General features: G+C 43.7%; 1 pseudogene; it reads right to left on the bottom strand.

Moving 5' to 3' along the window:
* Positions 1-715: 715 nt before the first annotated feature.
* Positions 716-1,189, bottom strand: LOC103111479 (small ribosomal subunit protein uS11-like; annotated as a pseudogene).
* Between the last annotated feature and the right edge of the window lie 14,172 nt (positions 1,190-15,361).

The raw sequence follows: 15,361 nt of genomic DNA, 5'->3' as shown, positions 1-15,361 counted from the left end.
CCCCAAAAAGGTAGAATCAAATAGGAATGGAGACAACATCCAAACACTAATTGAGGCATTAGTCACAAGGGTGAGGAAAGAGTTTGAAAGAAATGTCATCAAAATACAAATCTGCCTAATTTTAAAAACTGGTGGTTTGTATTAGACTCTATTAACTGAGAGATCGAGTTTTTATCTTAATTTCTTTGCTTATTTTTAAAAAATTTTAATTTATTTATGAGTGAGAGGGAAAGGAGGAGACAGAGATAGAAAGAGAGAGGGAGAGAAAGAGAGAGAGATAAAGAGAGAGATAAAGAAAAAGTCAGACATCACTCTGTTGCATGTGCTTCCAGGGATTCAACCCAGTACCTCAAGCTTGAGAGTCCAACACTTTACCTACTGTGCCACTTCCCACTGGATGGACAAAGGCTTCACCTGGATGGAGGATATAGCCATAACCACTCTGTTAAGAACTGAGCACTAGATTTGTGCTTCAGAAAACTTGTATGTTCCTGCTTCTCACAGATAGATGCTTTATTATTTGTCAGACCTCAGACAAGTAAACCATCTGTAAAGTTTGCTATCTACTCAATAGCTTAGTTATATCTGAGAAAGAGAAGATTAAGGATGTCAATTGAAGTGATCTAGGAATAACTTTAGTGTTCATAAAAACTACTCTTCTTTTTTTGTAGGAAAGCAATTTATTAACAGAAAACAGTAACTTGATGAGTCCTGTTCATAGATGGCACCACAGCAACCCCCCCTTCCTGTGAGTGCTATTGGAGGGGATGGGAGTGATAGCTTCAATCCTCCCAATTTTCATCCCTGAATGGGCCAGGACTCTGAGGGCTGACTGGGCCCCAGGTCCAGGTGTCTTGGTCCAATTTCCTCCTGTGGCATGGAGTTTGATGTGGAGGGCAGTGATGCCCAACTCCTTGCACCTTTGGGTGACGTCCTGGGCAGCCAACATGGCAGCATATGGAGATGATTCATCTCTGTCAGCTTTCACCTTCATCCCACCAGTTACAGGGCAGATGGTTTCCTTGCCAGAAAGATCAGTGACATGGTCAAAAGTGCCATTGAAGGATGCAAAGATGTGGCAGACACCAAACCAAACATGTTTTCTCCTTCGGCTACCTGAGGTCCAAGGCTGATGACCTGTTTATTCCTTCTTTTCCTTCCCCTGGTGAGGTGCCATTTCTGTGCATCTTCAAAACTACTTATTTCTACACTACATTTTCATCAGTGGATTAAAGGGATAAATAAATCTATTCCATAATTTTCTATCAGTATGAAGAGGCCTACCCTCCACCTATTAACAGCTGGCTCAAAGTGCCAAGGCATCAGGTTGTAAAGACACAAACTGCCTTACACCAAAAAGAGAAAGGGGGAGGCAGAAGGGAAGAACCAATATAATTGAAATCTGTGAGCACTGAGATTCAGACACAACTGGGTCAGTTGGTTCAAGTCAAGAGGTATTTGTCTTTCCCTACTTTTCATCCTACCATCCTCCTGAAAACAGAGCTCTTCCCTTGTGGTGATAGGCTGGCCATCACGTTCTTCATGATGACAATTTTTCAGTATTTTAATCTAATAGAGAGTCTCTCTTTACCAAGAGTTGTAATAAGAACTCTGAGCCTAACTATGTGCTTGGGTCAGGTCAGAAAACTAGCTTGTGATTAGTTCTTGAAATCAGAGAAGAAGACTGGCTAAGCACATTATTGTGATTAGTATGAAACATGTATTTGGAAATTTTAATGACCAAAACACATTTATTACTTATATTTGGTCTTCACTCATGGTTCCAGAGTCACAATATCCAAAGTTCTGAGAGTATGAAAGGTATCTTTTAATATGTGCATTTGGTTGCCAATGAGCAAGGCTGAAATATTGTCTCAGTAATGAAGCCTTCATAGAAGCTGGAAAGAATCTGGCTGAGCAAGTTGTGGTCTATATACACAATGGGATACTCCTCAGCTATTTAGAATAGTGACTTCATCTTCTTCACCTCATCTTAGATGGAGCTTGAAGGAATTATTTTAAGGGAGATAAGCTAGAAAGAGAAGGATGAATATGGGTTGATCTCACTCATGAACAGAAGTTGAGAAAGAAGAAAAGAAGGGAGAACACAAAGAATTTGGACTGGAGCTGGTGTCTTGCACAAAACCAAAGACTCTGGGGGTGGGGGACAGTTAGAGTGTTATCTGGAAAACTGAGAAGCGTTACCCGTGTATCAACTACTGTATTTCACTGTTGAATATAAACCATTAATCCCCCCAAATAAAGGGAAAAAACCCAGAAAGGGTCATGAAAAAGAACAAATTAATAATGCATCAAAATAAAAAAGGAGGCATTTTGAAGAGCCTCTATGATTGGACACTTGAAGAGATTTGGGAAGAATGGAGTTGTGGAAATACATTGTCCACAGCTTTTCTTCTATATAGTTGTTTCTGAACTCTACTCTTTTATAAGTTGATGGCCTAATGAGTAAACAGATTTCCTGAGACCTGTAAGCCATTCTAATCAATCACTCCAACTTGAGGACAAGGCTGTGAGTGCCTCTGATTCATAGCCAGTTGACCTGGAGCACAGGTAACAACCTGGGCTTGTGATCTCTATCTGAAGTGGAAAGAAGTCTAGGTAGATGAAAGACTTAACCTGTGGACTCAGATGTGAACTCAGGGGAGACAGTGTCAGGAGTAAACTGAGTTCAGTTCTAACAACTGTGAAGAGTGTAGAACTGCTTTTTAGGATGGAGAAGCGTCCATAAACTCAGCAGGAATTGGGTCCTGAGCTGCATGCTATATTCCTGAGTATGTGTGTGTGTGTTTGTTGGGTGGGAGCGGGTGCATTTCCCAATAGGCTGGAAATTATGGAAAATGATTCCCTAAGAGAAAGTCAGGAAGAAGAGGGATGACTAAAACAAACCAACAAGAAAGCCAAGTGCTCCTCATACTCTTTCAAGTGCTCAGTTTCTCCACCTAGATATAAATCTAACTTCAAACACGTTTGCTCCTGGCCACCTACTGATGGAAGGAAGTAGCAGAGAAAGGCAGTGTCAGACACTGGCTAGGGTATTGTCTCTCTGGGGAGCCCATCAGCTCAATAGATTCAAAAGCTATAAAAAACACAAAAGTATGTCCTAGTTGGGGGATATGTGGGAGAAAAGCAAGATTAGCCCTGAGGAAAAACATTGATTTTCAAACATGCATTTGGAGTGGTTATTAAGCAAGCCTTTCAGCACACTCCTAAGGCCAGCATTGTGCTATAGCCTGCTGGACTGCTCTCTCAAGATGTGACATTGGGAGATAACACCCACTGTTCCCAGTGACTAGAAAATTAGGATGAAGCAGCAAATGGAGTCAAGCCACACAGGACAGCCGGGAGCAGGAGTGACGTGGGTGGGTGGCGTCAAGTTAATTAGGGGTCTTCTGGAAGGGAGTGGATTCAAGCATTTTGCCGAAATCACTTTTTCATCAGTTGGCTAAAAATATTGAAAAGATTCATTCTTTCCATTTCAACATTTTAAATAGAATAAATGAATGTCAATGCTCAAAGAGACATTTTGTCTTCCTAATGGTAGAATCTGAACTTGATATAGGAAACCAAGAAACCTCTGGTTCAGTGTAAGGATTTCTCACTACACACAGCTAGATAATAGGACCAGTTGCAGTTACATTCAGAAAAATAAATCAGAGAACCTCAGTTAAGAGAAGAAATCCAGGAGCTAGGTGGTGGCACACCTGGTTAAGTGCTCACATTACAGTGTGCGAGGACTGGGGTTCAAGCCTCTGGTCCCCACCTGCAGGAGGAAAAAGGGCTGCAGGTGTTTCTCTGTCTCTTTCCCTCTCTATGGCCTCTACTTCCATAATTTCTCTCTGCATATATCCAATACTAAATAAATTAAGTAAAATTGAGAGAGAGAGAGAAAGAAAGAGAGGAAGAGAGAGAAAGAGAGGAAACCACATTATACAGATGCCCTTGGAGTCGAGTACTTAAAGACTGAAGAAAAATTCTCATCAATTTCTCTTAATTCAGTTTGATGTTAGAGAAAAAAAAAAACTTGTTGTATTTTAAATTAAAAGGGGAAGGGGAAAGGAAGAAGAAGTTGCCTGTGTTCTGGTTTTCATGGTGACTAGTGCCAGAGAGCCATGCCCCGAGTGCTAACAGAAGCCACCTAGAATGCTGTATGTCCAGGCGTGGTGAGCCCTCAGCATGAACTGCAGGCAGCACTGCACCACCCTGCAGCAGATGCAGCCCAAAGCCATCGATCCTGTGCTTGTCAAAATAGAAGCTAAACATGGCATATGGGATTATCAAGGGATCACAGAACCTCCAGCATTTCCAAGAAAAATGAATAATATGATTCACGGCCTTGGAGTATCTGTGTCTCATTAATCCCCCTTTCCACAGTGGTGGGTGGGCTGCCAGGGATGTAGGCTGCACATGGGATTTTGTGCTATCCTTCTGGTTCCTGTAGGCACTGGCGGCTTTCATTCATTCCCTGGCATGGGCTGGGATATAAAGCATGAGCGTCCGATTTGTTCTCTGGTCCCCGTGGCCAGCTGGTTGGATTCTGACGTGTGGACAGAGCCAATGGGAACCGGCTGGAGTGGCAGCCATGCTGTTGGAACTAGTCTTCTGTGCTGCCCTCCCTCCACCTCTGGATCACTGATCCAGCCCCTCTGATCTCTCCTCCCTCCACTCTGTCTGAATATCACTTCCAGACTCGCCACCTTAAATCAGAATTTAAAGTGGTGATCTCCATCTCAGAAGTCTCTGAGGACTCCCCCTGTCCTCCCCTGGAAGCGTGATGATGTGAATGCCTTTACCTCAGACAGGCCAGCACCCAGCCCTGGTGTCTTTCAAATGCTCTGCTCACACCTCCTTCTCCAGTTTCTTCCCTAATTTGGAATGTTTGTCCCTTTATCACCAGCCTCCTCCCATCCCATCAACCTATTCTGTCCCATGGTCATTACAAAGTAAAAAACAAAACAAACAAACAACTTCACAGGGCTTCGTCTCTGTCTCTGGGTTTAACAAACGAGAGGGTCATCACACCACAGGTCATTTAGATGCAGAAAAACAAAGGGGTGACTATGGGTCAGTCATGATGGCGGGAGCCAAGAGTCCACGTTGCCAGCACTTGGCCACACATGTTCTGGGTAGGAGAGCAGCACAGGCAGCAGGAACAGAGAGCCACTTCCGCCAGACGCTCACTGAAACAACTTTCTATCCACCCATAATCCTTGTGGGTTTTGCCTGTCAGGCTGACATCAGCCATATGCTGATGGTGCCCAGACCCCAACAATCAGACCCAGGGCTTGTCCACATTCTGAGTAATTGTCCTTGAGTAGACTGTGTACACCACACTGCACGTAGGCCAGTGCTTCCTGAGCAATTCACCTGTCCTTTCCTTTTGTTCTTTCCTTTAGATCTGAGAGACCAGTGCTGGAGATAGAACCCTGGGTTTCACACTTAGGAAAAAAAAAAAACCTTACCAATAAAACACATGCTCTTTCTTATCTAGCACATTTTCACACACTTCTGTTGATAAGACTATCCATTTCTTCCTTTCCCGTTCCACCCAGCAGCATGGACACATATGTACATGTTGAATACGTTTTGTTTAGTAAATGAACACATGTCTAAATGGCTTTAGGGAGCACGAAAAGCATTCTTGGTATTTGAATAAGATATGAGTTAGAAAAAATAATCACCTCCCTCCACGTTTGCTGTTTTCAAATCTGAATCTGATCAACTGTAACACTGTGTCCTTTCAGTTGTTCTACGTGGTGTCAGGAGGATAGAAGAGACAGACCTCTTTCACCAACTGAATATTCCTGAAGACCATTCTCTACTTAGAAACATGCTATGGCTTCCTGTTGTCATATGTTAAGACAGATTTCTCCCCTGACTTCTCTGGTTTCATAACTCCTTGCTTTTATCAGTTCCTTAAAAACCTCTCTTGTTCCTAATTCATTTGGGGGAGGATAGATCAATCCATCTTATCTGCCTCATCTGCCATCTTTGCCACAGTCTCTGCCTCCTCTCAGATGACTCCTGGGCCCAGGGTCAGGGCATCCTGAAGCTCTGTGTGTGAACCAGTGTGAAAGCTCTTTGTAAACAGGAGGACCAAAAGGAGGAAAGAGAAGTCCAATTTAGCATTCAATGTCTGTGACTTGTTGAGATTAAACAAATAAACAAAACCAAGCATATTTGAAGCATTAAAGATATATCAATTACTTCCAGCTTGTGCAACTTCCTTTTGAACTCTCATCCTGTGATTATTATTGTTTCTACTCCTACGTACCTTTGTTCCTTTCTGGGGAGTCCCCCCTTTTTTTCTTCATTTGATAGGACAGAGAGTACTTGAGAGGGAAGGGGAAGATAGAGAGGAGAGAGACAGAGAGACACCTGCAGACCTGCTTCACCACTCGTGAAACCTCCCCCCTTGCAGATGGGGAGTGAGGGCTCAAACCTGGGCCTTTGTGCTTGACTTTGTGCATAGTACTATGTATGCTTAGCATGTTGCACAACTGCCCGGCCTTTGGGGTGTCTGCTCTTTAATGAAATCTCCACAAGGGGACAGGAAGCCGGGGGGAAGTGTGACAGAGCAGAGTGGGCACCACGTGGCCTACATTCCCTGCCTGCATTCCCTGTCCAGTGAAGTCCAGTGGAGGAGCTGGCGTCCAGACTATTGTAGATCTTGGCCAAGCCAAAGGGGAGATGGAATGCCTTCATTTGTATGATGGCCAAGCAACATAAGCATTTCTTTTTCTCTTTTCTTTTTTAAAATTTCACCAGTGCTAGGGTTGGAATTTCATGCCTGCACAATGAGTCCACTGCTCCCAGGGGCCATTTATTTTTTTCCATTGCCTTTCTTTCTTTTATTTGAAAAGACAGAAATGGAGATGGGAGGAGAGAGAGAGATCGCTTCACCACTCATGAAGCCACCCTCCTGCAAGTGGGGACTGGGGACTTGAACCCAGGTCCCGTGTGTGGTGACGTGTGCACTAGAGCAGATCCACTGCTTCTAGCTCCAACACAAGCTTGATTTCTGCTTGACAGTCCCTGATGGACAGGAGAGAGGGCTGAGAGCCCATAAAGACTTAGATATCCCTCCAGGGCTCACTTTCCATTGCATATAACCCTTGGTTTAAAACCTGCTTTTATTTGTTTGGTGTTGGTTTTTTAATTGGATAGAGACAGAGACAAACTGAGATAGGACAGAGAGCTGGAGAGAAAGAGAGAGAGAGACCTGTAGCACTGCTTCACCACTTAAGAAGCTTCCTTTCCAATAGGGGACACTTGGTGCAGGTTTCAAGGGGAGCAGAGCTTAATGACACCTCTGGGTGGGTTAGGGTCTGATCTCCGTGTGTGATGTGAGTCAAGTATACCCCCCCTGTATTCTGTGACATTCTCCGGGGTGTCAGAATGGTGCCCAGCTGTACACATCTGTAAGAAATGTCAAAAGAATAGGAAAGCTATCAGGGGAGGGGAGGGGAGGGAATACGGAGTTCTGGTGGTGGGAATTGTGCGAAATTGTACCCCTCTTATCCTATGGTTTTGTCAATGTTTCCTTTTTTATAGATAAAAAGTTTTTTAAAAAAGAAATAGCCCCCCCGCCCTGATTTTTTTTTTAAAAAAAGAACATTCTTGTTTAGAGGGATGTGAGAAATTCATCTTCCTTAGAGGACAAAAATGGAGTATGATAAGGTGACATAAAAATCCTTGATGAAGATTTATTTGTTTGTTCACTCATTCAGTAAATACTGACTTAATGCTTATATGGGCAGAGCAGAGCGTCGAAGATTACAGAGCTTGTGTGAAACAGAGTTGGGATAAGGACTCAGAACTTTTCATTTTTAAACTAGAACCATAAAAGGACCATATGCTAATTAATTACTTTAAAATTATTATTAGTGTTTTCATATTGATTTGCCAAATGACAAGATCACAGGGGTACAACTCCACAGCATTCCCACCACCAGAGTTCTGTGTCCCCAAGCCCTCCACTGGAAGCTACAGCAGGTCGGTCTCCCAAGGTTGCAGATATGGGTTAACTATTATTTCTACAACTTTCTGTCTATATTTGTATCATTCTGCCCATTTTTTCCCCATGGTCCCATCTCCTCTTCCTTTCCAACTCACATCTACACCTGTTACTCCATCCAAATGTCCTCCCCTTTTTCCTCTTCTCTCTCTGAGTCTTGATGGAATTAGAATCCAGAGCCTTCTGGTCCTCTAGCATTTCTCCCCCTCTGGGAGTATGGACAAAATTAATTAATTAAATGACCACTTGTGGAGCACCTATTAAATTCCAGGCATTATCTACAGGTGTTTGATTTATTGATTGAGTTGTTTATTTATTTTTGCCTCCAGGGTTATTGCTGGGGTTTGGTGTTTGCTCAATGACTCCAACTACTCCCAGCAGCCACTTTTCTCCTTTCTCCCTTTCTTCTTTTTCTGACAGAAGTAGAGAGAAATAGAGAGAGGGAGGATGGGGGAAAGGTAACGAGAGAGGGAGAGAAGGAAATATCCCTGCAGCTCTGTTCCACCACGCCTGAAGCTTCTCCCAGAGGTGGAGACCAGGGGCTTGATAATGTGTGTAATACCAGATGTACACGGTCCAGCCCCCAGTTCACCATTTATTTTTGTATCATCTTGAAAAGTCTAAAATGAGGGGAACAGGGTCAGAGAAACTGCACAACATACTAGATGTTGCAGCTGAGAATTAGAGTTAGATTGAGTCAGAGGCCCACCTGACCACAAAGACCGCTCTACTCTCGCTCATTGATCTCTCAGCGGCCCCTGAGAATTCACTCCCTTGTTTCATTTTTCCCAACAAGATATTCCCCTATTTATGACCACTTAGACTTAAAAAAAATATTAGTGATTTAATAATGATCAACAAGAATGTAAGATAACAGGGAAACAATTCCTACAGTTCCCACCACCAGAGTCCCATGTCCCATCTTCTCCATTGGAAGCTTCCCTGTTCTTTATTCCTCTGGGAGCATGGACCAAAATTCTTTATGGGGAGCAGAAGGTGGGCGTTCTGGCTTCTGTCATTGCTTCTCTGCTGGACGTGGGTGTTGGACATGAGTGTTGGGAGGTGGAGCCATACCCCCAGCCTGTTTCTATCTTTTCCTAGTGTGGTACAACTGAGGAGGGGAGGTTCTGGGACATATTGATGAGGTTGTCTTCCCAGGGAAGTCAGAAAGAGAAAGATCAGTGTGGGAGAATCTCACTCATAAACAACACTTGAGAAAGAACAGAAAGTGAATCACAAAACAGAATTTGGTTGGGTTCAGCGTGTTTCACTAAAGTAAAAGACTCTGGGCATGGGTGGGGCATAGATTTTAGCTCCACTGTTGGAGGGGTGTAGAGATACAGATTTTTGGTGGCGGGAATGGTGTTACTCTATACTTCTATTAACTGGTAGTCTTATAAATCACTATTTAATTAACATGACAAGGGGAAATAGGTTGAATGTCTTAAGCTCTTCAGATGCATAGATTTCAGTTCTGAATATATATATATATATATATATATATTCCTTTAGTCTAAGCACTTAATGTTTCGAATTCATAAACTGATTAAATTCAGATACCGGGCTTAAATTGTTCAAGCACTCCTAATAATATATATTTTCTGAAATATTAAATCACCTATAATCTTAGCCACTGAGACTTTGGCAATGTCAGTTTCCCTGCTTGGCATGCCCTCCTTTCTCCTTCCTCAGCTATGTATTCTCACTTGTCCCTCAGGGCTGAAGTCTTGATTCTCTCACACTTCAGGAATGTTTAGATATGGTGAAATCTGGCCACCAGTGTTTAACTTAGCTGAGCTTGCTGTTTTGAGAGCCACTTTTGCCTCAAAATGCATTCCCTAAATGCATTTTATTTCGTCAGATCTTACTGACAAGTACAGAGCAGACAGGCTAATGAAACCACTGCATATGTGTTTGTCACTGTCCCTATAGACAAAGGAGGAACACCTTGACCTGTCTTCTTTCCTTTGCTCAGGAGTAAATTGCCACTTGTCCAGGGGATGACCATTTGCTCTATCCAGTAGAATCTGGGAACACTTCGAATGATCAGCTCTTACAATTCATAGTTACGTTACAGGGACCATCCACTTTTAAGGAATTAGAGTAAAATACATTTAGCACAAACATGGCACTTAAGTATGGTGGACTTCTCTTGTTGGTTTTTTTTGCAGCTGTTCCTGTACTTTTTCTTTTGGAAGTTGTTAAGGAGTTACAGAAAAAAGCACAGAAACTAGGCCACACTGTCAGCAACTGTCCCAGTGATCTCGAGCCATTGATCCTTCAGTTTCTGTTTTCCAACCCTGTTGGGGTGGATCCCACCTGCTGCACTATTGCATTCCTGTCCTCATTCTTCACTCTCAGGTCCATGTCAGACATTGCTAGTCAATTGTGACACTTTTTCCTTTGATCTGTGACAGCTCCCGAGGTCCTTCTAAATCCAGTGCTCCAGAAGTAACCCTCAGTGGCTTGGATCTGGCACATCAAATGAGATCTCTGTGTTTTCAGTCAACCAGATGATCTCAAGGTCTTGTCTTTATGAGTTGCCTGAAGCTTGTGCATGATAGATAGATAGATAGAAAGCTAGCAGAAACAGAGTATTCTGTTTTCAAACGCTGAATATATGACCACTCATTTGGGGAAAAAATTCTACTGGGATTTTTAAAATTTAAAATGTTTAAAATTGAAAGGGAAGAAAGGAGAACTGGGGAATTTTGAAGGCTGTAAGTCTGAGTTCATATGCTCTGTGTGTCCTCAGATGTGTCAGATGTGTCACAGCACATCCTCAAGCCTCAGCTTTCCCTCCTTAGTCATGTGGGGGTGATACTGCCTTGAACTTGGGTTCCCAACTTTGTTTAATGACACTGTGAGAGAAACAAAAAGCAAAGTGCTATCAGAATTAGTGAACATGATTGAAAAAGTGACTAAAGTTAAAAGAATAAGAAAATGTCTTCTGAGACTAGATAACTAATGAGAATTCTTTCTCTTCCCACATGGCCCTCTAAGACCTTGGAGGGGATCTCAGAGGAGATGGATTCAGGTCCTTTGTGCCAACACTGCAGTCTTCTCCTCACTGCTCAGGCAGATCCAGACACACGTGTCTCTCTGATGGTTCTTAGAAGAGCCACTCAAAAGGCACATATAGCTCGTCCTTTTCCAGTCACACCTCCACCTTTTATGACATCCAAATGTCCCTCCAATTTTTCTCTTCTCTCTCTGGGTCCTGATGGAGTTGGAATTCAGAGCCCTCTGGACATCTTCCCCTGACATTTCTCACCCTCTGGAAGGATGGACCAAAATTCTTTATGGGGAGCAGAAGGTGGGAGTTCTGTCTTCTGTAACTGCTTCTCCACTGGACATGGGTGTTGGCAGGTGGATCCATACCCCCAGCCTGTCTCTGTCTTTCCCTGGTGGGGCAGGGCTCTGGGGAGGGGAGGTTCCAGGACACATTGGTGATGTCCTAAGATTCTCATTTTCTAGTGTTGAACCCACTATAACCTGAAATATGGAGGCTTAGTTCACATTGAACACTTAAGAGCTTCTACTTTTATTAAACTTTGGCTCTAGTTGACTAAGGTGATCTGACCCCCAAAGGGACGGGTATATTGCTTGATCCTTTCCTTCAGAAGTTTTATGTAGTAAGGAGGGAGATCCCAGCTCGTAAAAATAGTCATGTAAAGAGATCATGGAGTTTGGGAAAAAGTTAGCTTTACAGGATCTACTTCAAATGATCACTCCAGGAAAACAAAGGGAGGAGAGAAAGCAAAGTGGCGGGTTTGGAAACAGGAGTGGAGGCATGAGGAGAGAGGAAACAGGAGTAGAGGCTTGATGAGATAGGAAACAGGAATGGAGGCAGGAGGGGGCAGGAAACAAGAGTGGAGGTGTGAGGAGACAGGAAGCAGAAGTGGAGGCAGGAGGGGACAGGAAGCAGGAATGGAGGCTGAGGAGACAGGAAATAGGAGTGGAGGCAGCAGGGGACAGGAAACAGAGTGGAGGCAGGAGGGGGCAGAAACATGAGGAGACAGGAAGCAGGAGTGGAGGCTGAGGAGACAGGAAATAGGAATGGAGGCAGCAGGGGACAGGAAACAGGAGTGGAGGCAGGAGGGGACAGGAAACATGAGGAGACAGGAAACAGGAGTGGAGGCTGAGGAGACAGGAAATAGGAGTGGAGGCTGAGGAGACAGGAAACAGGAGTGGAGGCAGGAGGGGACAGAAAACATGAGGAGACAGGAAACAGGAGTGGAGGCTGAGGAGACAGGAAATAGGAGTGGAGGCTGAGGAGACAGGAAACAGGAGTGGAGGCAGGAGGGGACAGGAAACATGAGGAGACAGGAAACAGGAGTGGAGGCTGAGGAGACAGGAAATAGGAGTGGAGGCTGAGGAGACAGGAAACAGGAGTGGAGGCAGGAGGGGACAGGAAACATGAGGAGACAGGAAACAGGAGTGGAGGCTGAGGAGACAGGAAATAGGAGTGGAGGCAGGAGGGGACAGGAAACAGGAGTGGAGGCAGGAGGAGACAGGAGACATGAGGAGACAGGAAATAGGAGTGGAGGCTGAGGAGACAGGAAATAGGAGTGGAGGCAGCAGGGGACAGGAAAAAGGAGTGGAGGCAGGAGGGGACAGGAAACATTCTTATACTAGCGTTTGCTCTTCTTCTGTAGCCAGTCAATAGCGTCAGCTTGAGCCTGACGTAAAGTTTTGAGACCTCCTTTGAATCTGGAGAGGTGGCAGTCATTGACTATGTGGGTCATAGTCTGTCTGTAGCCGCAGGGGCAGTTCGGGTCGTCTCTGGCTCCCCAGCGGTGGAACATAGCGGCGCACCGGCCATGGCCTGTTCGATAGCGATTGAGCAGGAAACATGAGGAGACAGGAAACAGGAGTGGAGGCTGAGGAGATAGGAAACAAGAGTGGAGGTGTGAGGAGAGAGGACAACGTCCATGTAAGGTCTGAAAACAGAGCTTCTGCTTTCTCCTCATGTCCTACCCATGAGGTCTGGCTGAACTTCTTATCCTCAGATGTCATAAGATTTCCCCTTGTTTTGTCAGAGTGTGGACTCTGTTGGATCAGTCCTCTTCATTGAGCTACTTTGAGTAAATGTGTGTTTCTCAATACCCAAAAGAACTTTGGTACTGTAAAACCTATATGTAGTATACTGCTTGGTGACTCACCCCAGTGATTAGCCAAGAGGTCTTCTACTTTTATTTTTAATGTGATGACTTGTTATATATTTCATATGTTGCAGAATTTGTGCAAAGTAGCTTATTGTGTGATCTCATTTTGGCCACACAGTAATTTGGTCAGTACAGATAACCTCGTCACAGAGCAATCAGCAAAATACGCTTTTGCAACTCAATTACATAGAGTAGTAAATGAAAGATCAGAGTACAAACCACTGATTTGACCCATTTAGGTTTTTTTTTTTTTTTTTTTCACCAGAGCACCACTCGGCTCTCCCTTATAGTGGTGCAGGGGATTGAATCTGGGACTTTGGAGCCTCAGGTGTGAGAGTGTCTTTGTATAACTATTTTGCTATCCACCCCTGCCTGACCCCAAATGTTTAGTACAGTTACTACTGAAGAATAGTCCTATCAGGGCCAGGCTGTGGCACACCTGCTTGAGTGTACATGTTACAATGCACAAAGACCCTGGTTTGAGTCCCTGGTCCCCACCGGTAGGGGGATGTTTTGTGAGTGGTGAAATAGAGCTGCAGATGTCTCTACCTCTCCCTCTCTATCCCCCCATGCCCTCTCAATTTCTGTCTGTCTCTATCTTTATAAAAAAAGATAGTAATAAAGATAGTACAAAGGAGAAAAAACAGCCCTGTCAAGTTAGGTAGGGTCTCCCGGTGAAAAATAAAGTAAATAAATAAATGGAACACTGTTTTCTTTATGGGAGCACAGGCTTTGGGAGCTACATCCTGCACTAGCTCTCTCATCAGGTGATCTGTTGGGCTGAAACTGTTATCACCATATTCATCTCTCAGGAGAAGACAGTACCCAGGGGAGAACTGGGAGACTTTTTTTTTCTTTCCCCAGAGCTCTGCTCAGCTTAGAATCGGTATTTGCCTGCTTCATGCTACCATAGGAAGTTGGTGGGGCCTGTAAAAAAAACGCCCTCTGTATGGATATTAAGTTTAATTTTCATCTTTCTCACAGTTGGAAACGTCACTTCTCAGCTTCTCTCGACAACAAAATCAACTATCTTGATACCTGCCTCCTACCCTATCAATGATGAGGTCTTTTTCTGACTGTAAACACGAGTTCAAAAGACAGATGAGTCCAATTTAGTGTCATATTTCAGAATCTCAGGGGCTACTGAGTAGTGAAGAACGTTCCCGCCTTCCCGAATTTATACACAAGAAAATCCAAACTTGTTACTGCATGCCAGCCCACCAGCGGTAGGAATCAAAGTTTCCGTAACACCCTTGTTCCTTCTTAGTTTCTAATTAAGTTGGGGAATTATTGTATTAGTCTGCTCAGGATGCTATAACAAAATTCCTCATATGGGTGACTTAGAAAACAGACAAGTAAAATACTACTGTTGGTTCACGTGTAACATTTCTCAGTTTTCACATAATAATTCAACACTAGGTCCTCTGCCATTATGTTCCAGGACCTGGAACCAACTCCCAACCTGAGTCTTTTTTTGTGTGTGTGCAATTTATTTTTTGAATTTATTTTGATTAATTTTTTAAATTTCTTAATTGGGGAATTAATGTTTTACATTTGACAGTAAATACAATAGTTTGTACATATGTAACATCCCCCAGTTTTCCATATAACAATACAACCCCCACTATGTCTGCTGTCATCCTTTTTGGACCTGTATCCCCTTTACCCCGAGTCTTTTACTTTGGTGCAGTACACCAAACCCAGTACAAATTCTGCTTTGTGTTTTTCCTTCTGTTCTTATTTCTCAACTTCTGTCTATGAGTGGGATCAGTTGTTGGACACCTGGGTGTTTTCCAGGTTTTGGCTATTACTAATTGTGCTGCTATGAACACAGGTGTACACAGATCTTTTTGGATGGGTGTGTTGGGTTCCTTAGGATATATCCCCAGGAGAGGAATTTCAAGATCATGGGGTAGGTCCATTTCTAGCCTTCACAGAGTTCTCCAGACTGTTCTCCACAGAGTTGGGCCAGTTGACATTCCCACCAGCAGTGCAGGACGGTTCCTTTGACCCCACACCCTCTCCAGCATTTGCTGCTGCTACCTTTTCTGATGTATGACATTTTCACAGGGGTGAAGTGGTATCTCATTGTTGTCTTTATTTGCTTTTCTGAAAATCAATGACTTGGAACAATTTTCCCTGTTTGCTAACTTTTGGG

Source organism: Erinaceus europaeus, unplaced genomic scaffold, assembly GCF_950295315.1.
Source record: "Erinaceus europaeus unplaced genomic scaffold, mEriEur2.1 scaffold_279, whole genome shotgun sequence".
NCBI classification, from domain to species: Eukaryota; Metazoa; Chordata; class Mammalia; order Eulipotyphla; family Erinaceidae; genus Erinaceus; species Erinaceus europaeus.
Note: the sequence above shows the minus strand (reverse complement) of the source record. Positions and strands in the feature narration are given on the sequence as shown.